This window comes from Oryctolagus cuniculus, chromosome 19, assembly GCF_964237555.1.
Source record: "Oryctolagus cuniculus chromosome 19, mOryCun1.1, whole genome shotgun sequence".
NCBI lineage: Eukaryota > Metazoa > Chordata > Mammalia > Lagomorpha > Leporidae > Oryctolagus > Oryctolagus cuniculus.
Window position 1 is genome coordinate 8634688 of NC_091450.1, and position 23705 is coordinate 8658392.

At 41.0% G+C, this 23705-nt stretch overlaps 1 protein-coding gene and 1 pseudogene across 2 annotated transcripts in view; both read right to left on the bottom strand.

Moving 5' to 3' along the window:
• Nucleotides 1-23705, bottom strand: part of LOC103346830 (transport and Golgi organization protein 1 homolog) — a 129610-nt gene that overhangs the window by 95571 nt on the left and 10334 nt on the right. The gene's annotated exons all lie outside the window — the stretch shown is intronic.
• LOC127491464 (G1/S-specific cyclin-D2 pseudogene) lies at nt 16745-23258 on the bottom strand (annotated as a pseudogene).

Consider the following 23705-nt stretch of genomic DNA (forward strand, 5'->3'; position numbering starts at 1 on the left):
AAGAAATTAGAACACAAATCCAAGTAATGAAAAAGCACTATGAACATTTATCAACAAAGTTAAAAGTTCCTTTTTGCTCAACTTTTGTTTTAGGTACAGTAGACATGGAATAAAATGGAATGTAACTGACCTAATGACAAAGAGTCTGGTGTATACATTCCATACTAGATCGCTTTAATAAATCGTAATATCACAATGGCACAGTATATTCAGAAACTAGAAATAGATATTAGTAAAATTTCATTAATAAACACAGAGAAATATTTTGGGTACACAGGTTTGATCTTTTAAATTCTTAAAGATGAAAATCTAATCCTTGTGAATTTTTTGTCTCACCTAAGAAGCAAATCATTACAGTCATAATAATCTGAACAATAAAAGTACTTATTTTTCACATATAAAGTGATTCCATAGATAATTGGTAATGAGTATATTAAAGATTTATAACATCTTTGTGTTTTGTACCTAAGTTTGTATATTGAGTTAGGAGACCAAAAGAAGAAATCTGAAGAATAGAATCAAAAACATGTGTATGCTTGAAAAAATAGAGAATAAAACTTCAGATATTTTTTTCAATTTAGAAACTTGATCTATGGAGCAAATAGAGTGACAAATACATTAAAAGACAATGCCAGTGTATAATTAAGAGAAATTATTTTCCATAATGAACAAACAACAGATGATGCTTACCTCTTTGAAATTAAGAAAGGAAATTATAATGTATTACTTTAGATATAAAATTAGCCATGACAAAAAGAAAGCACTTAACAATATCTGTTAGTAAGAATGAGTCAGGGTGTGCATATTGGCCAGTGGTAAAAGATACCTTTGGGACACCCACATCCCACATCAAAGTGCCTGGATTTGAGACCTGACTCTGCTTCTGATCCAGCCTCCTGCCAAAGGAAATTCGGGTGGAGTTCCTGGCTTCTACTTTAGGGCTGACCAAGTCCTGGATGTTGTTGGCACTGGGGAGTGAACCAGATGATGAAAGATCTCTCTGCCTGGATAACTCTAAAATTCTATCTTTCAAATAAATAGATAAAATATTATATCACATTGAAATTAAAGAGAATAAGTGAGCCTTGGGGAATGCAAAAATAGACTTTTTCTATATTTTTATTTCACAGACATATATATCAATGACAATTTTAGATTTGATTGAATGAGTAACTCTGACTTAATTTTGTCATGAAGATAATCCATTATCAGTAATCAAAATTCATTAAAACAAAACAAAGTTATAAAATAAATTGCCATTTTAACAATATTTAACTAATATATTGTTAGAAAAATAGCCCATGTCTTGGAATGAACTTAATGGGCACATTGATAGTTATTGCTTATACATTAGAATAAATGAAAATAGTCCCAGGCTTATCATGATTATTAGGAACAAACCAGTAAAAATGCAAGCTAAGTACATTGGTGAGTATATTAATTCAACCTCACTGTGATGTGTGTTAAAAAATGTCTTTTAGAATTGAAATTTAAAATAACACTTTGAAACTAGTTGAAGATCATACCTCTATATAAAGCTGACTAAAACTGTTAGACATTTTGAGAAAATAGATTTATGAACTCTAATAATTATCACCCTGTAAATTTTTATTATTCACGAAGTGGGAATACTTGCAACAGGAAGAATGTTTTTCAAACTAATGAGAACCACATATTCTAAGTGACTAAAATTAACCCATATTATTTTTAATATTGTTAATATTATACTAATATGTCAGAATGCCAGAGTCAGCATTTTTATGTTCATGGCAAGCATTTTAATGCATTTTGAAAGGTGGGAATCGTTTAGTTTTTATGTACAATTATAATTATAATATAAAATGATGGAATACATTTTAAGCAAGATGTTAAAATTTGAAATGATGTATTATAAACAGTCTCAGGTTAATTAAGAATTAAAACAGTACTCATGTGTTATTTTGTCCCATGGAACATAATGTTTACATAGCTATTTATACACAATGTAAAAGTTTCTGTTTGTGAATCTGACAAAATTTTTTTTATGAATTGAACATACTTACTTTAATATGTCTTAGAAAACTATGTTATGAATAATTAAAGCAAATTTGAAGAAGGGAAGAGAGAGGGGACATTTCACTGCTAAGTATCAGATAGCTGTGGAACTATTCTAATAGATAGTATGGTTTTTTGTTTTTTGTTTTTATTTTTAGTTCCCTCTGGTCTTTTTTTTTAACTTTTATTTAATGAATATAAATTTCCAAAGTACAGCTTATGGATTACAATGGCTTCCCCCCCCATAACTTCCCTCCCACCCGCAACCCTCCCCTTTCCTGCTCCCTCCCCCCTCCATTCACATCAAGATTCATTTTCAATTCTCTTTAAATACAGAAGATCAATTTAGCATATATTAAGTAAAGATTTCAACAGTTTGCACCCACATAGAAACATAAAGTGAAAAATACTGTTTGAGTACTAGTTATAGCATGAAATCACAATGTACAGCACATTAAGGACAGAGATCCTACATGAGGAGTAAGTGCACAGTGACTCCTGTTGTTGAATAACAAATTGACACTCTTGTTTATGGCATCAGTAATCACCCTAGGCTCTTGTCATGAGCTGCCGAGGCTATGGAAGCCTTTTGAGTTCACCGACTCTGTTCATATTTAGACAAGGTCATAGTCAAAGTGGAAGTTCTCTCCTCCCTTTAGAGAAAGGTACCTCCTTCTTTGATGACCTGCTCTTTCCACTGGGATCTCACTCGCGGAGATCTTTCATTTAGGTTTTGGTTGTTGTTGTTGTTTTTTGTTTGTTTGTTTGTTTGTTTTTTGCCAGAGTGTCTTGGCTTTCCATCCCTGAAATACTCTCATGGGCTTTTCAGCCAGATCCGTGTGCCTTAAGGGTTGATTCTGAGGCCAGAGTGCTGTTTAGGACGTCTGCCATTCTATGGGTCTGCTGTGTATCTCGCTTCCAAAGTTGGATCGTTCTCTCCCTTTTTTATTCTATCAGCTAATATTTGCAGACACTAGTCTTGTTTATGTGCTCCCTTTGGCTCTTAGTCCTATCATTATGATCAATTGTGAACAGAAATTGATCACTGGGACTAGTGAGATGGCATTGGTACATGCCACCTTGATGGGATTGAATTGGAATCCCCTGGTATGTTTCTAACTCTACCATTTGGGGTAAGTCAGCTTGAGCATGTCCCGAATTGCACATCTCTTCCCTCTCTTATTCCCACTCTTATATTTAACAGCGATCAGTTTTCAGTTAACTTTCAACACTTCAGAATAACTGTGTATTGATTACAGTATTCAACCAAAAGTATTAAGTAGAACAAACAACAACAACAAAAAATATGAAGAGGGATAATGTATTAAGTTGTTCACCAACAGTCAGGGCAAGGGCTGATCAAGTCAGCATTTCTCATAGTGTTCATTTCACTTTAACAGGTTTCCTCTTTGGTGCTCAGTTAGTTGTCACCTATCAGGGAGAACATATGATATTTGTCCCTTTGGGACTGGCTTATTTCACTCAGCATAATGTTTTGCAACTTCCTAACAGGGATCACTTTTCAGTTAAAATTTAAACACCTAAGGATAATTGTTTGTTAATTAAAGAGTTCAACCAATAGTACTAGAACAAAAAATATACTAAAATGGATAAAGTATTACATTGTACATCAACAGTCAGGACAAGAGCTGATCAAGTCACTGTTTCTCATAGTGTCCATTTCACTTCAACAAGTTTCCCCTTTGGTGCTCAGTTAGTTGTTGCCGATCAGGGAGAACATATGATATTTGTCCCTTTGGGACTGGCTTAATTCACTCAGCATGATGTTTACCAAATTCCTCCATCTTGTTGCAAATGACCGGGTTTCATTGTTTTTGACTGCTGTATAGTAATCTATAGAGTACATGTCCCATAATTTCTTTATCCAGTCTACTGTTGATGGGCATTTTGGTTGGTTCCAGGTCTTAGCTATTGTGAATTGAGCTGCAATAAACATTAGGCTGCAGACCGCTTTTTTGTTTGCCAATTTAAACTCCTTTGGGTAAATTCCAAGGAATGGGATGGCTGGGTTGAATGGTAGGGTTATATTCAGGTTTCTGAGCTACAAAAACAATCAAATACCTTGGAATAAACTTAACCAAGGACATTAAAGATCTCTACGATGAAAATTACAAAACCTTAAAGAAAGAAATAGGAGGATACCAAGAAATGGAAAAATCTTCCATGCTCATGGATTGGAAGAATCAATATCATCAAAATGTCCATTCTCCCAAAAGCCATTTATACATTCAATGCAATACCAATCAAGATACCGAAGACCTTCTTCTCCGATCTGGAAAAAATGATGCTGAAATTCATATGGAGGCACAAGAGACCTTGAATAGCTAAAGCAATCTTGTACAACAAAAACAAAGCCGGAGGCATCACAATACCAGATTTCAGGACATACTACAGGGCAGTTGTTATCAAAACAGCATGGTACTGGTACAGAAACAGATGGATAGACCAATGGAACAGAATAGAAACACCAGAAATCAACCCAAACATCTACAGCCAACTTATATTTGATCAAGGATCCAAAACCAATCCCTGGAGCAAGGACAGTCTATTCAATAAATGGTGCTGGGAAAACTGGATTTCCACGTGCAGAAGCATGAAGCAAGACCCCTACCTTTCACCTTACACAAAAATTCACTCAACATGGATTAAAGACTTAAATCTATGACCTGACACCATCAAATTATTAGAGAGCATTGGAAACACCCTGCAAGATATAGGTACCAGCAATGACTTCTTGGAAAAGACCCCAAAAGCACAGGCAGTCAAAGCCAAAATTAACATTTGGGATTGCATCAAATTAAGAAGTTTCTGTACTTCAAAAGAAACGGTCAGGAAAGTGAAGAGGCACCAACAGAATGGGAAAAAATATTTGCAAACTATGCAACAGATAAAGGGTTGATAACCAGAATCTACAAAGAAATCAAGAAACTCCACAACATCAAAACAAACAACCCACTTAAGAGATGGGCCAAGGACCTCAATAGACATTTTTCAAAAGAGGAAATCCAAAGGACCAACAGACACATGAAAAAATGTTCAAGGTCACTAGCAATTAGGGAAATGCAAATCAAAACCACAATGAGGTTTCACCTCACCCTGGTTAGAATGGCTCACATACAGAAATCTACCAACAACAGATGCTGGCGAGGATGTGGGGGAAAAAGGACACTAACCCACTGTTGGTGGGAATGCAAACTGGTCAAGCCACTATGGAAGTCAGTCTGGAGATTCCTCAGAAACTTGAATATAACCCTACCATTCAACCCCGCTATACCACTCCTTGGAAAAATTTTTCTTTTTTTCTTTTCTTTTTTTTTTTTTTGGTAGTCAAGGTGAGTTCATTGTCCAAATATATAACCTAATTGCATCCCAAACCATTTTCAAATCCACCTTCTACTCCATCTTTAAACCAAGTCAGAACAGGGTATGGATTTTTTTTTAAAATCACTTAACACTGAACAGAAAAGGCCTCATCAGAGGCAGCTGACTACACTGTGTCACTGTCACAGCCAACATTCTGCCACACTCCCTAAAAACCTCGTTTACATCCATCACATTACTTAGCACTGTCTAGCATCCCAACCAGATAAATAGCCACACACTTCTTACAGAGTACATGGTGAGAGGCTAACATGGACTTGCTATGGTATCACACTTGTTTTAAAGCAAAAAAAAAAAATTAAAATTAAATAAATAGAGTAAAAAGGAAAAAAAGGGCCAAAATGAAAAACTATAACTGAGAGAGATATCTGAGGTACATGGTACAAGGTAATGAACCTAATGGAGAAACAACCAGTGGCCCAGGGATTTGCTGGAGACATAGGAGTTTGGCTGGCAGTAAGAAACTAAAACTGATTCAAAACAAAACAGACGCTTTTCTCTTCTCAAGGACAGGCGCCTGTCAGCGTACATGGGAAACTGTAAGGCCACGGTTGGTAAGGCACTTTGCATCACCCACAGGCCACGGGCCAGGATGGGACCGGGACGGAGGCTCCCAGCCCAGCCACGCTGACACGCGGGGACATGCGAAGGCAGCACAAGAGTTTGTGCCGAGGGACTCCTGCAGGTGGCTCAGAGCCTGGAACCATGCAAAACCACTGCCGTGAGAAGCCAGAAACACCCTCCTGCACCTTCCCACCCAATCTTGTACCCACAGATGGACGAATGACTGCATGAGCAATGCCCCAGGTCCACAGCCATGGAAGCCTGCGCTCCATCCAGGGGTGCACAGGGGACTTGACCGTCTCAGCATTAATTTCCCTTTTAAAGCTATTCCCAAGGTTGGACTGTCTCAAAGATAAACAAAGAGGAATCCTGTTGGTGTGGATGCCAACTGGCGTGCTCCAACGTCCGCCTCGCTCCTACCTCCAATCCTGCACTAACCAGGATTATCTTCTTGAACTAGAAACTCAGTATTTACACGACATAAGGTGCAAGTATATTTCTTCTCCCAGCCCCGTCCCCCGTGGCCCGTGGAGAGAAAATCCCCCTGCCCTCCTGGAGGGACTCAGCTGGTCCTCACCTGTGGGTGCCAGAGCTCCCTGGGCAGCCTGGAGGGGCCCTGAACATGCCAGGCTGCAGGAAAGCCACAGCTCCCTCCCCACAGTCAGCCCTGCGGCTGGCCCAGGGAGGGAGTCAGTGGGTTCCTACTCCTCCGGCCTCCTAAGCCTCCGCCTGCCTGAGCCAGAACAGAGCACCCAGCCCAAGGGCAGCCCGAAGGCCCCTCTCAAGGAGCTCACCCCCCAGCACACCTGAGGCAAGGGGTTTGCAAAGGAAGCTGCCGCAGCTTCCTCCCTGACTGACCCCCACCTGCACGGTGTTTCCCCACTCAGCATTTATTTCTGGCAATTTCTCCCCCACAAGATTGGGCCAAAATAGGGGAAGGGTTAAAATTTGGCAAGCTGGGAGTGGGAGGACAACTCAGTCCCCACTGATGGAGAAAAAACAAAAACTTAGAAATTAAGAAAAAAGATCAGAATAAATGTGGAGCCTGGTTCGTGGGAGGTGAGACAGAGGGAGAAAAAAAAAAAAGTTGAAATCCATGAGCAGATGTGAACCTCTCTGGGGTGGAAACTCCTTCCTATGGGGAGACCAGGACCCAGAGAGGGTGTGCGTCCCTCCAAGAAATCCAGGGCTCCTGCTTTTGCTTATGTAGGACACAGAAAGAAAACCTATTGCCCTGTCGTTGGCAACGGCCATCCCTCATGGCCCCACGGCTAGGAGAGAAAAAGCTAGAAAGACCCAGACCACAGGAAGAGGCTGGGAGGGCTGCTCCTCCCTCATCTGTCAGCTTCGGCGCACGTCCCAGGGCTGAATCTGCACCAGGACTCCCCGAGAACCCCAGGGACCGGGCCTTCCCCATGCCGTGCCGCACAGCGCCGGCTCTGGGTGAACACTGGCTGCTCCATTTTCTGCTCCCAAACCTCAGGATGCGCCAGCCGCGCCCCACCAGCGACCCCCACCCCGAGAATCTCGAGGTCGAGCTAGTCCCAACCCCCTGCCATCACACTTCCTGCAGCCTCTTAGCCACCTCCCAACACTCACCTACCCCATCTGTTCTTTGTGCCAACTCCATCATGTGATTTTGAACCCCGGAATCTCGCGTTCCGGCCTCACCGAGGACCTGGCCTGGCCTACTGCTTGCCTAACCCTGGTCTGAGCACCACACACGCTGCAAGCTGCAGGCCTGAGACCTGGGACAGTTTCAGAGATGACGGGGGAGGGGGTGGGGGTCTGTGCACAGGAGTGAGACAGAGGGGAGACGGCCGCCCGCAAGCCCTGCGCATGCTGCAATGCCCTCCGGCTTCCTTCCTGACGCCTACAACTCCTGCGCCAATGCCGCTGGGTCCAAGCTTGAGTTCAAGGTCTGCCTTGTGGGGGGTGGGGGTGGGGTCCCTTGGTTCAATGCATTGCTTTTCCATCCTGAGGAGGATACCGGAGTCAGAAAGGGAGCCCGATGGCCTGTGAACATGGACAGGCCCCTGAGTGCAGGGCCTGGCGAGTCCTCCTCCCCACCCAGCCTCGCCTTGCCCTCCTGGGGACTTGCTCCCAAAGCAGAAAGTGTTTGGCTGTGAGGTAAGAAAATCATTGTCTTTTGCAGTTATTGATTTTGTCCAGTAAACCTGAGGTAAAGAATGCACTGTCTTTGAAGATTGTGATCAGAGGGAAAAAAAAAAAGAAACAAAACCCACTAACCATGAATATGCTACCAGAAGGAACAAAGGATGGGCGGACTTTTCCAGTAAGAAGAACTCATATCTTAACCATCTACTTCAGGACTTGGAACTTAAGCAGTAAAATAATATATTATAAAAATGTTTAGGGGAGGAGGCAAGATGGCGGAATAGGAAGGGAGCACACTGATAGTCCGGGGAGAGATAGTTTAATAAAAGTGGAGATACTGCAGGTTCAAGGAAGAGTAGGGGAGGAAACAGCAGAAGAAACTCTTCCGGAACACGTGATTCACAGTGGACCTGCGTGGAGAGCATGGGAGCCCACAGTTCAGGACACCAGCAGCAGACTCAACACACCAGCGCTGGAACACGAGGTGAGCCGAACCTCAATAGCCCGAGACACCGGCAGGCAAGCGGAGAGAGGAGACTAGAGGGAACGACCCCCGGGGGGGAAAAGTTCACCAGGCTAACTGGAAGAGAGAGAGAGAGAAAAAAAAAAAGGTGACTGGTACGGACACGGGTTTCTCTCTCTCCGCTCACCTCTCAAGGGCAAGCAAGACAAAGAGCAGGCGCCATCTTGGACATACGTCATAAGCAGAGCGACCTCAGGTCTGCACCGGCCCTGAGCCTAGCAGAAAAACCTGACTTTGGGCAGGGCGAATTAACAGGAGATTAGGACCTAGTAAATTTGTGGTGCTACTGAACTGAGACTGTGAAAAAAGAGACGGTGGGGGAGAGAACTCACGGAATTCACGTGAGTACTCTCCAGAGACGCTACAATTCCGTAACTTTGGCAACCCAGTGGGAGACTGAAGGAGAATTTGAGCCCACTCTGAGGGCCGAACAGATTCCCTGTGGGGTCCTTGGGAAAGAGCTTCCGATCTCTGGCTCCTGTGGGTATATCATTTGCCTGCTAACTACCTCCAACTTCGTTCAGCTGTGCGGAATTACTTCCCTTTTGAATCAAAAAAAGAAAGAGACAGAGAGAGATCTACCACGCCTAACCTGGGAGTGTCACCTTTGGCACACCAAACAGAGCTCTCAGGCCACACCCATCTCAAGCCCTAAGGCTCCACCAAAAACAGATAGTCCACTTAATCTAGAGTCATAGTATAACAAGAAAAAGCACCACAGTGAAGAAACCAAATATCTCCAATATGACAAATAACAAATGCAAAAACCGAGGTAATAAAAACAAGGAAGTCACCGTGACGCCCTCAAATGAAAAAGACACCTGAATTCAAGATTATGAAGATGATGACATAGAAGAAATGCAAGAAGCAGATCTCAAAAAATTGATAAGAACATTAAGAAGTTCTCAAAAACAAATTCTTGAACTACAGAAATCCTTAATGGACAAGATAGAAAATCTCTCTCGTGAAAATGAAATATTAAGGAGGAATCAAAATGAAACGAAACAACTAGTACAACAGGAAACTGTGATAGTGACGAGAAATCGTAATGAAGTGAAGAATTCAATAAATCAAATGAAAAACACAATAGAGAACCTTACAAACAGAATGGGTGAAGCAGAAGAGAGAATATCGGACTTAGAAGACAGAGAACAGGAAAGGATACAGTCAGACCAAAGAAAAGAAGAGGAAATTAGAAATCTAAAACATATTGTCAGGAATCTTCAGGATACTATTAAAAAACCCAACATTCGGGTTCTAGGAGTTCCTGAAGGCATGGAGAGGGAGAAAGGATTAGAAGGCCTTTTTAGTGAGATATTAGCAGAAAATTTCCCAGGTTTGGAGAAGGACAGAGAAATCCTAGTACAGGAAGCTCACAGAACCCCTAATAAACACGACCAAAAGAGACCCTCACCATGACACATTGTAATTAAACTCTCCACAGTGAAACATAAAGAAAAGATCCTAAAATGTGCAAGAGAGAAACGTCAGATTATTCTCAGAGGATCTCCAATCAGACTCACAGCTGATTTCTCATCAGAAACCCTACAAGCTAGGAGGGAATGGCGAGATATAGCCCAGGTACTAAGAGAGAAAAACTGACAGCCCAGAATATTATATCCTGCAAAGCTATCATTTGTGAATGAAGGTGAAATAAAGACTTTTCATAGCAAACAGAAATTGAAAGAATTTGTCGCCACTCGTCCAGCCCTGCAACAGATGCACAGAAACACAGAAACACAGAAACACGGTCATCAATATGAAAGAAGATAAAGGAAGGAAACCTCACAACAAAAGATCACAGGGAATTCAAAGCATATATTAGAACTTATCTTTGGCAAATGGCAGGGCAAAGTTACCACTTTTCATTAGTCACATTGAACGTTAATGGCCTGAACTGTCCAGTTAAAAGACACAGATTGGCTGATTGGGTTAAGGAACAAAACCCATCTATTTGCTGCTTACAAGAAACACATCTTTCCAATAAAGATCCATACAGACTGAAAGTGAAAGGCTGGAAAAAGATATACCATGCCAACAGAAAAGAAAAAAGAGCGGGCGTAGCCATCTTAATATCGGACAACATAAACTTTACCACAAAAACCATTAAGAGAGACAAAGAGGGACACTATATAATGATTAAGGGATCAATACAACAAGAAGATATAACAATTATCAATGTATATGCACCTAACTACAAGGCACCAGTTTATCTAAAAGATTTGTTAAGGGACTTAAAGGGAGACTTAGACCCCAATACAATAGTACTGGGGGACTTCAATACTCCACTCTCAGAAATAGACAGATCAATAGGACAGAAGATCAACAAGGATACAGTAGATTTAAATGACACTATAGCCCAAATAGATCTAACAGATATATACAGAACTTTCAATCCTACAGCTAAAGATTTTACATTCTTCTCAGCAGTACATGGAACCTTCTCTAGGATTGACCACATACTAGGCCATAAAGCAAGTCTCAGCAAATTCAAAAGAATTAGAATCATACAATGCAGCTTCTCAGACCATAAAGGAATGAAGTTGGAAATTAGCAACTCAGGAATCCCTAGACCATACAGAAACACATGGAGATTGAACAACATGCTCCTGAATGAACAATGGGTCACAGAAGAAATTAAAAGAGAAATCAAAAATTTTCTGGAAGTAAATGAGGATAACAGCACAACATACCAAAACTTATGGGACGCAGCAAAAGCAGTGTTAAGAGGAAAGTTTATATCAATAGGTGGCTACATCAAGAAATTGGAAAGGCACCAAATAGATGAGCTTTCAATTCACCTCAAGGATCTAGAAAACCTACAGCAAACCAGACCCAAATCTAGTAGGAGAAGAGAAATAATTAAAATCAGAGAAGAAATCAACAGGATTGAATCCAAAAAAACATTCCAAAAATTCAGCCAAACGAGGAGCTGGTTTTTTGAAAAAATAAACAAAATTGACACCCTATTGGCCCAACTAACTAAAAAAAGTAGAGAAAATACCCAAATCAATAAAATCAGAGATGAAAAAGGAAATGTAACAACAGACACCACAGAAATAAAAAGAATCATCAGAAATTACTACAAGGACTTGTATGCCAGCAAACAGGGAAACCTATCAAAAATGGATAGATTCCTGGACACATGTAACCTACCTAAATTGAACCAGGAAGACATCGAAAACCTAAACAGACCCATAACTGAGACAGAAATTGAAACAGTAATAAAGGCCCTCCCAACAAAGAAAAGCCCAGGACCAGATGGATTCACTGCTGAATTCTACCAGACATTTAAAGAAGAACTAACTCCAATTCTTCTCAAACTATTCAGAACAATCGAAGAAGAGGGAATCCTCCCAAATTCTTTGTATGAAGCCAGCATCACCTTAATTCCTAAGCTGGAAAAAGATGCAGCACTGAAAGAGAATTACAGACCAATATCCCTGATGAACATAGATGCAAAAATCCTCAATAAAATTCTCGCCAATAGAATGCAACAACACATCAGAAAGATCATCCACCCAGACCAAGTGGGATTTATCCCTGGTATGCAGGGATGGTTTAATGTGCGCAAGACAATCAATGTGATACACCACATTAACAGACTGCAGAAAAAAACCATATGATTATCTCAATAGATGCTGAGAAAGCATTTGATAAAATACAACACCCGTTCATGATGAAAACTCTAAGCAAACTGGGTTTGGAAGGAACATTTCTCAATACAATCAAAGAAATCTATGAAAAACCCACAGCCAACATCCTATTGAATGGGGAAAAGTGGGAAGCATTTCCACTGAGATCTGGTACCAGACAGGGGTGCCCACTCTCACCACTCCTATTCAATATATTTCTGGAGGTTCTAGCCAGAGATATTAGGCAAGAAAAAGAAATTAAAGGGATACAAATTGGGAAGGAAGAACTCAAACTATCCCTCTTTGCAGATGATATGATTCTTTTTTTAGGAGACACAAAGAACTCTACTAAGAGACTATTGGAACTCATAGAAGATTTTGGCAAAGTAGCAGGGTATAAAATCAATGCACAAAAATCAACAGCCTTTGTATACACAGACAATGCCATGGCTGAGGAAGAACTTCTAAGATCAATCCCATTCACAATAGCTACAAAAACAATCAAATACCTTGGAATAAACTTAACCAAGGACGTTAAAGATCTCTACGATGAAAATTACAAAACCTTAAAGAAAGAAATAGGAGGATACCAAGAAATGGAAAAATCTTCCATGCTCATGGATTGGAAGAATCAATATCATCAAAATGTCCATTCTCCCAAAAGCCATTTATACATTCAATGCAATACCAATCAAGGTACCGAAGACCTTCTTCTCCGATCTGGAAAAAATGGTGCTGAAATTTATATGGAGGCACAGGAGACCTCGAATAGCTAAAGCAATCTTGTACAACAAAAACAAAGCCGGAGGCATCACAATACCAGATTTCAGGACATACTACAGGGCAGTTGTAATCAGAACAGCATGGTACTGGTACAGAAACAGATGGATAGACCAATGGAACAGAATAGAAACACCAGAAATCAACCCAAACATCTACAGCCAACTTATATTTGATCAAGGATCCAAAACCAATCCCTGGAGCAAGGACAGTCTATTCAATAAATGGTGCTGGGAAAACTGGATTTCCACGTGCAGAAGCATGAAGCAAGACCCCTACCTTACACCTTACACAAAAATCCACTCAGCATGGATTAAAGACCTAAATCTATGACCTGACACCATCAAGTTATTAGAGAACATTGGAGAAACCCTTCAAGATATTGGCACAAAGAATTTCTGGAAAAGACCCGGGAGGCACAGGCAGTCAAAGCCAAAATCAACTATTGGGATTGCATCAAATTGAGAAGTTTCTGTACTGCCAAAGAAACAGTCAGGAGAGTGAAGAGACAACCGACAGAATGGGAAAAAATATTTGCAAACTATGCAACAGATAAAGGGTTGATAACCAGAATCTACAAAGAAATCAAGAAACTCCACAACATCAAAACAAACAACCCACTTAAGAGATGGGCCAAGGACCTCAATAGACATTTTTCAAAAGAGGAAATCCAAAGGACCAACAGACACATGAAAAAATGTTCAAGGTCGCTAGCAATTAGGGAAATGCAAATCAAAACCACAATGAGGTTTCACCTCACCCTGGTTAGAATGGCTCACATACAGAAATCTACCAACAACAGATGCTGGCGAGGATGTGGGGGAAAAGGGACACTAACCCACTGTTGGTGGGAATGCAAACTGGTCAAGCCACTATGGAAGTCAGTCTGGAGATTCCTCAGAAACCTGAAGATAACCCTACCGTTCGACCCAGCCATCCCACTCCTTGGAATTTACCCAAAGGAATTTAAATTGGCAAACAAAAAAGCGGTCTGCACCCTAATGTTTATTGCAGCTCAATTCATAATAGCCAAGACCTGGAACCAACCTAAATGCCCATAAACGCTAGACTGGATAAAGAAATTATGGGATATGTACTCTTTAGAATACTATACCACAGTAAGAAACAATAAAATCCAGTCATTTGCAACAAAATGGAGGAATCTGGAACATATCATGCTGAATGAAATAAGCCAGTCCCAAAGGGACAAATACCATATGTTCTCCCTGATCGGTGACAACTGACTGAACACCAAAAAGGAAACCTCCTGAAGTGAAATGGACACTATGAGAAACGGTGACTTGATCAGCATAGCCCTGACTGTTAATGAACAACTTAATACATTATCCCTCTTAGTAGTTTTTTTGTCTGCTCTACTTAATATGACTGGTTTAATTCTGTAATTAATACACAGTTATTCTTAAGTGTTGAAATTTAACTGAAATGTGATCCCTGTTAAACATAAGAGTAGGAATAAGAGAGGGAAGAGATGTACAATTTGGGACATGCTCAAGCCCCAAATGGTAGAGTTAGAAACATACCAGCGGACTCCAATTTAATCCCATCAAGGTGGCATGTACCAATGCCATCTCACCAGTCCAAGTGATCAATTTCAGTTCACAATTGATCATAATGAAAGGACTGAGAGTCAAAGGATGCACATAAAGAAGTCTAGTACCTGCTAATACTAACTGATAGAATAAATAAAGGGGAGAGTGATCCAACATGGGAAGCGAGATACTCAGCAGACTCATAGAATGGTGGATGTCCTAAACAGTACTCCTGCCTCAGAATCAACCCTAAAGGCATTCGGATCTGGCTGAAAAGCCCATGAGAGTATTTCAGGCATGGAAAGCCAAGACACTCTGGCAAAAGATCTCTGCGAGTGAGATCCCAGTGGAAAGAACAGGTCTTCAAAGAAGGAGGTACCTTTCTCTGAAGGGAGGAGAGAACCTCCACTTTGACTATGACCTTGTCTAAACAAGATAAGAGTCGGAGAACTCAAGGGGCTTCCATAGCCTTGGAAACTCATGACTGGTGCATAGGGAGATTACTGATGCCATAAACAGGAGTGTCAATTGGTAAAGTCAACAACAGGAGTCACTGTGCACTTACTCCTCATGTAGGATCTCTGTCCTCAATGTGCTGTACATTGAGACTTAATGCTATAATGAGTACTCAAACAGTATATTTCTCTTTGTGTTTCTATGGGGGTGCAAACTGTTGAAATCTTTACTTAATGTATACTAAACTGATCTTCTGTAAAAAAAAAAAAAAAAGAAATTGTCAATTCCCAACTTGACTCTCACTGGGATTAAACATGACAATAGGTCTGATCTGATTTCATCATCATTTAAAAAATCATCTATTATTTTTCAATTTATGTTTGTGTGGGAGCAAACTGTTGAAATCTTTACTTAATGTATACTAAGCTGATCTTCTGTATATAAAGAGAATCGAAAATGAATCCTCATGTGAATGGAAGGGGAGAGGGAGTGGGAAAGGGGACGGATGCGGGTGGGAGAGACGATATGGGGGGAAAGCCATTGTAATCCATAAGTCGTACTTTGGAAATTTATATTCATTAAATAAAAGTTAAAAAAATGTTTATAAAATAGCAGCAAACTTGGTGAACCATTACAGCTAGGTACTGTTAATATGAGTAAGGACGAACAATCTCAGCTTCTTAGCAGTGCAAAAAAAAAAATACTAAAAAGCTGAACAAAATAAAATGAAAATAAGAGACCCTAGATTTTTCTCCATCTTCAACCCTCACACTACGAAACAAGGCAGAATCTGTGTATAAAATAATTCTTCAAGGTACCCCTTTTCTGATTTATTTTACTTAGAAAAAACAAATATTGTAACAAATAGCTTCATTACATGTCAATGACAATTGTGCAAAAAAAAAAAAAGTTGTTGCTCCAACCTCTCTGCTAACTGAATGCCTCGAAGAAGTGGAGAGCAAACAGAAAATTCAAGTACGCTGAATACGACTTTGCAGTGAAACTAACGCAATGTTCAAGGGCGCAGCACGCCATACCCGAGGTCCAGCCCTCCCTGAGGACGCCTGCCCCTCGCTGTCGAGAGAAGCTGTAGCTGCGGAGGAGCCCTTCGCGCCATCCACGTGCTAACCGGGCTTTTTTCAGACTTTTCCGAGGAATGTCCTGATGGGAATGCCAGCAGAAGGGGTGGGTACTGGAGAACTCAAGACTGGGGGCAGGATGGGGAGAGGCCAGAGAGAAGAGGGGAGGAGTCAGCTTGATTTGCATAAACCATCCCATCTACCACTCGGGAATAATTTTCAAAGTGCTTTAAGAATGGAATGGTTGCAGCCGGCGCCATTGCTCAATAGGCTAATCTTCCGCCTTGCGGGCCGGCACACCGGGTTCTAGTCCCGGTCGGGGCTCCAGATTCTGTCCTGGTTGCCCCTCTTCCAGGCCAACTCTCTGCTGTGGCCAGGGAGTGCAGTGGAGGATGGCCCAAGTGCTTGGGCCCTGCAACCCATGGGAGACCAGGAGAAGCACCTGGCTCCAGCCTTCGGATCAGCGCGGTGCGCCGGCCTCAGTGTGCCGGCCGCGGCGGCCATTGGAGGGTGAACCAATGGCAAAGGAAGACCTTTCTCTCTGTCTCTCTCTCTCACTGTCCACTCTGCCTGTCAAAAAAAAAAAAGAATGGAATGCTTTATAACAATGCTCAAATGTGGGCCAGACATGCCAATCAGCACCAAAAGATCAGTTTTTTCCTAATACAGGATGCCACGGTTGCTGTACCCTCTCTCAAACAGTAGGAGAAAAGATCCTATTCCAGATCCCACCCTCTGCTTCCATGTCCCAAAGAGTTTTGGTTAGGGCCCGATAGCTGCATTTCTCTCCCAGATGATATGGCGGAGTCTGGGATGAGCCACGCGTGGAAGGAAAAGTGCCGAGTGTGGCAAGAGAGGTGGGGTTATCACCCAGCACCCCCATCCAACCAGCCACGTGCTGCCACAGCTGGTGGAGACTGGAGGCGCTTCTCCATCCAATGGGGTTCAATCACAGCAATTTATTTTTTGGTACTCCCTCCCCATCATGTGCCCCCTCCTTATTTCTAATTCCTTGTTGAGTTCATTGCTTGGCAATCTAATCATTCCATAAATGGCCTACACAGTTCCTTGAAATGCCACTACAAAAAGGGGTGTTATGCACTAGTTCGTAACATGAGAAAGAGTCTCTTCTAATTGGTTCCCATATTGCAAGCGTACATATTGTTTAGCTACTCTGCAGGGTTTCCAGTAAGCATTTTATTATCACTTTTAACATAATCAAACAACAACTGTTCGCATATACAGGGGATTCCCTTATGTTGTACTTTAATAGGCACCACACGCTTTTAATTGTTGTTTGGATAGGACCTTTTTCTCTCACTTCTAACAGATCTTTAAATATGATCTACGTGGGAGCAGATTTTTTTTAAAGTTTCATCCTAAAACACAAAGAACAAAACATAACAAGAGAGGAGAGTGCAGATGATGACACTCCTCTCTCGCTCGGCCCACCTGGCATCCTCACAGGTCGATGTCCTGCACGTCTGTAGGGGTGCTGGCTTGGTCCAGTTCATCCTCCGACTTGGATCCGTCGCGCTGCTCCTGACGGAACTGCTGCAGGCTGTTGAGAAGCACGGCCGCAATCTGCTCCTGGCAGGCTCTGAGACAATCCACATCCGTGTTGGTGATCTTGGCTAGCAGCTCGCTCAGGGCATCGCAAGTGAGCGAGCTCACTTCTTCGTCCTGCTGGAGCCCGCGGATGGCTGCCCCCACGCTTCCAGTCGCGATCATGGACGGCGGGTACATGGCGAACTTGAAGTCGGTGGCGCAGAGAGCAATGAAGGTCTGCGCGTGCTTGCGGATCAGAGACAGCTTCTCCCTCTGCAGCGGAAGCTTGCGCAGGATGTGCTCCTGCAGTTTTGAGGGGAGACGGCAGCCAGGTTCCACTTCAGCTTCCCCAGCACCACCAGCTCCCACTCCAGCAGCTCCTGGGGCTTGATGGAGTTGCCCGTGTAGATGCACAGCTTCTCGGCCGTCAGCAGGATGGTCTCTTTCAGCTTGGAGGCCAGAAACATGCACACGGTCCCCAGCAGCTGCAGATGGGTCTTGGGAGTCGGCACCCCGGCCAGGAAGGGTCCAGGTAGTTCATGGCCAGCGGGAAGACCTCCTCCTCACACTTCTGTTCCTTACAGACCTCCAGCGTCCAGGTGGCCACCATCCTGTGCATGTAGGGCTGGATGTCCTTCTGCACACACTTGAAGTAGCAGCACTGGGGAAGGTAGCGTTCCTCGATGGTGAGCAAGTTCTGCAGGGCGTGGTCGTCCAGCAGGTTGCGGTCCGGCACGGCCCTGCGGACCGGGTCCACCTCGCAGCACAGCAGCTCCATGCCAGCCGGGTGACCCTTCGTTCCCCTGCCTTCTCCGGACTGCAAAAGTTAGGGTTTTTTTTTTTTTTTTTTGGAGGGGGAGGGGAGAGAGTTCCCCTTACCTCCTTCCTTTGGCTAAATAGGGAGTTTTCAGGGGGCGAGGCGAGGGCAGAGGGAGAAGAGGAGGAGCCGAGAGGAAGGGCTGGGCGGTGGGCGAGCAGAGCTTCCGGGGCTGCCTGCCTCGCACCCGACCTCCCCTCAAACTTGTCTCGCTCTCTCCCGGAAAAATTTTTCTTAAGGTGAGTTGAGTGTCAAGAAATCTTTATTCTTGGCTCAGCTATACCTATCCTTAAGGTATAAATACATTCTAAAGTCATCCCCCAGGGCAAATTGGTCATTATAAGAAACTAAAATTACCAAAGTAAAAAACCAAATGCCTTACATTAGCCCTATCTATTGAATGATGACAATAGGTTCCCAGAAACTTCTAACAAATTGCAAAGTCTACTGCAACTAGAAACATAATGTAAATAAAGTGAGTTGAAGTATAAAACAGTAGGAGTTGATTGGGCTTTGTTGAGTTGTAGAGAGCATAATTAATAAAAAAATGGACATGTTCAGATCATTGTGGCATTGGGAGGAAGTAGGCCTGGGAGTACATGTCTGTAATTTCTGCACAGAATTCATAACTCTGTTTCTTTTATATGAAGTTACCAATTTTTAAATAGAGTAAATAATTTATATTAAGAGAGTCAAACAAAGCAAATATACTGTCCATATTGGTCCTATAGAAAATATTTTCCATGTACTTTTTCTTTTAATGATCTCTTTCTTTACTTGAAAGAAAATGAGAAACACAGAGAACTTTCATGTACCAATTCACGCTTCTCCAGTGCCAAAAATAGGTGGGGTTAGGCCAGGCTGAAATATGGAACCTGGAACTCCATCTGGGTCTCCCATGTTTGTGGCAAGGACCCAACTATTTGGACCATTATCTACTGCCTTCCCAGGTGCATCACCAGGATGCTGAATCAGAAGCAGAGTGATTGAGACTTGAATCAGCACCTCCATATGGGATGTGAGTGTTTTAAGGTACAGCCTAACCCACAGGGCCACAACACCCACACCTGCCACTTTGCATTTAACAAGAAATTTTAGCCCAATATTACATAATAGAACACTTTATAGAAATATTTTAGCATGCTAATTTTAACTAATGTTTAATTTATTTGAATATACCATTTTAACATTGAGGTTAAAGTAAGGTACTTTTCCAAACTTACAATATGCTTTGCTTCATTTTGAGGTGATATCTGATTGAACCATTACCAGGTATTTGCATTTATAGATGCATTTTATCCAAAGGACTTTCCCATTTATCAGCCTCTAAAATGAATAAAACCTATATGTCTTTGAATCCTAAGGAAGTGAAAATCGATTGTGAACTTGAAAAGGTAATGGTGAAGGTACTTCAAAAAGCTCAAAGGAAAATGAAATGAAAAGATAAGTTCATTTTTGTGCAAAAAGATTGAATTACATACATAGTTTTTATTTTTGGTAACACACATTTTCCATGAAGTTTTAGGAGACTGTTCACATGAATGACTTCAAAATTTTTTACCTTAAAATAAACTTGCATTGTAATCCCATTTTTCAGGAACTTTTGAAGTCCTTAGTATGATTTTAATTTAATTCTGTGAGATGCATGAAATATCTCAATGTAGCACACTGGAGTATAATACTTTTCAAGTAGTTCAATTTGGATGGTATTTGAAGTAGAAAAAAATAATGCTATAATTTATAGTGCTATGAAATAGATAATGTTATATTTACAGAGTTATTCAGTATTCCAAAAACTAAGCAACTGTAAACAAACACACACAACACTCTGCCCATAGGGATCTAACAACAATGCCAAGACCATATTCATCTCCAACAAAATTTATTCAATAAAAAATTGAGCTCAATGTTCAGACTGTGTGTGTGTGTGTGTGTGTGTGTGTGTGTGAAGCCCACTGTATATACAAGTGCCTAGAATACTGACTGGCACATGGTCAGTGTTCAACAAATATTTTTGGAATATATGAATACACGACACTCATTTGAGGAATGGCTTTTGTCTTCCCCATGAGCATAAATGTACAACGGTAGCATTAGAGAAATTGTTGAGAATTGTAGTAGGCAAAAAACCTCCCCAGAACCACAGGCACTGTGGTAGGGCAACAACAGAAAAGACAGTCTTACAAACCCTCTACACAGAAGGATCAGAAGGGAAGGGAGTGCGCTATTTCTATAAGAAGAGAAAGGTGAACCAAACAGGTCATGTGGATTATCTACAGCAGAGAAATAAAATACTTTTCTATCAGTGAGCTTACAGTGTCTTCTGTTTGTTTTGAACTAAAAGATTGAAAGAGAGTTGTGTTATTCAGGTGCAAACCCTTCACTGACCTCTCAACTTTTACAAGGTGCCTTAACAACTTTAGACATTTTAGTTATTGGTTCAAAGACAAAATGTTATGGGTGTGCACAGGGTTTGTCACCTCAGTTGCAAATAACTTGAAGCAAAATTAAATTCAATTTAATTTTCCTCTGGCACAGTGAGTGAGTGTTCAGATTGGCCATTTGCAGTTCAAAGAAACTGAACTATGCTGTGCTTTTTGCATAAAACTTTTTCTGCCACATGTATCCCATGTGATATACTTGTACCACACTTAAATAGCAATTCTTCTCATTGCCTATTAGGAAAGGGATTATAGTATTAATACAGCCTTGAAAGTTTTGAATGGAAATGCTAAATTTCAGTGAAAATTCTCAAATAACATGACACTATTTGTTAACTCTTACAAGGCTGATGGTATCTAAGGTGCACACATTTCATTAAAATTACTAAATTCTTTAATTTCTACATTTTAGAATGTCAAATGACCCAGATTTTATCTATTTTACCTGAAGAAACTCTGAAAAAAGTACAGAAAAGTGGTTTTTGGTGAATTAAAAAAACTGAATGTCCCAACTTCTACAGTATAAAATGCATCTCTCTGGCTTTTTTAGTTATTTTTTCTACTTTCTCTCCATGCAGTAGATAATTATTCATTGCTCATTACAAGCCAGGAATCAGTTTTCAGAGAACAAAACCACCATCTGCATTTGCAGTATCAATCTGTAACATATATCCTTAGGTCTTTAGATCTGACAGAGACTTTGGATATCACTTTAGGCCAATTTGACATTTATATTTATGTGTGTGTATGTGCGTGTGTGTGCATGTATATATCATGGTTCTATCATAGATCTACTATGAACTATATATACATTGTTCCAGCTAGGAAGAAAAGTCAAGTTTAAGTAGATTTCTGTTCTCCAGAGATACTAGTGTAGTGAAGAATCAGAATTTCTCATTGCTATGATTTGAATGTGGTTTCTCTCCTCTGAAACTGATCTTGAAATGTAATCTCCATTACCAGATATTCCAAGAACAAAAGTGGAGCCTGTAATAGGTGATTAGAGCTCTGCCCCCATGAATGGATTAATGCATGCATCCAATCAAGGATTAATGTGTTGGGTTTTCTCAAGGATATTTTTTCTAATATCTTCATGAGAGTATTTTTCTCATACTTTGAATCAGAGTATTATTTTTCTAGAGGTTCTGGATGAGACATTTCTGAGTTTCTCCCATGCCCTTGCCTTTGCCTAGGTGATGCCCTACACTGCCTCAGGACTCTGCCAGCAGGAAAGTGGTCCCCAACTGGGACCTCTACTGTTAGGCTACAAATGTCAGCCAGAATAAACGTTTTCTTTTTAGAATTTATTCAATCTGTGTTGTTGTGTTTTTAGCAATGGAAAATGGGCAATGAGAATAAGCACAAATATCAGTATTAAAGATGTTGATGAAGACACTTTGGCTCAACCTTGGAGGTGATGAATGAGAATATTGAGTGAATGAAAATATTAAGTTTGCTAATTCAACAAACCACTGATTTGAAAACCACTCATCTTGTTTAATCTCTTAATTTTAAGGCTTTTAAATCCATAGAGAATTGGTATAGAGCAAAGGGTGACATAAAATCCTAGAATAGGGGCTTGTGTTGGGGCATAAATCCAGGTAAGCCAGCAAATTGAAGCATCCAATATGAGCACTTATTCTAGTTCCAGTTGTTCCATTTTTGACCTAAATCCTTACTAATGCATGTTGAAAAGAAATGGAAAATGGCCCAACTGGATGGACTCCTAGTACCCACACCAGAGACCCAGATGGAGTTTCAGAATCCTACTTTCATCCTGCCTCAACCCTGAGCATTAATACTATTTGGAGAGTGAAAAGATGATCTTTTTTTCTTCTCTCTTTTCCTCTATCCTCTTTCCTTTCTTTCTTCTCTTCTCTCTCTCTCTCTCTCTCTCTCTCTGTCTCCCCCTTGCTCTCTCTCTTTCTCTCGAACTCTATTTATTTCAAATAAATAAATGTTTTTTAAAAAAAATTCTGACAAAATATCTCCATTAAAAAAGTCTCAGCAGTATAAGCACAGAAGTTTATACCATTAATGCTTACATTAAAAAAGAGAATTGGGGCTGGCATTGTGGCATAGTGGGTAAAGTAGACACTTGAGCACCTCTATCACATATGGGTGGTGGTTAGAGTTCTGGATGCTCCACTTCCAATCCAGCTCCCTGCTGATGTGCCTGGAAAACAGGGAAGGATTGCCCAAGTGCTTGGGCCCCTGCACCCATATGGGAGACACAGAAGAAACTCCTAACTCCTGGCTACAGATCTGCCCAGCTGTAGTGTCCATTTGTGGAGTGAACCAGCAGATGGAAGATTCTCTCTCTCTCTCCCTCCCTCCCTCCCTCGCTCCCTCTCTCTCTCCCTCTCTCCCTTTCTTTCCCTGTAAACTCCATTTTTTAAATAAAAAATAAAGAAACAGTGGTCTCAAAGCAATACTGTAAACTTCCCACTTAAGAAAATAGAAAATGAGGAGCAAATTAAATCTAATGTTAAATAGAAGATAGAAAATAATCAAAATAAATCAGTCAATGAAATTAAAAATAGAATAAAGAAAAACCAATGAACCATATTTTTCTTTAAAAAATGAAGACTTAATATGTGTATTGGCCAAACCCAGCTACTATTTAAACATACATATGGAAGAAAATAACAAATTGCAAATATCATAAAAGGATTTCCCATGAGATCTTACAGGTACTGAAGGAAGTGTATTATGGCTAATTTGACCTCCATGAATTCACCAAATTAGATAAAAATGG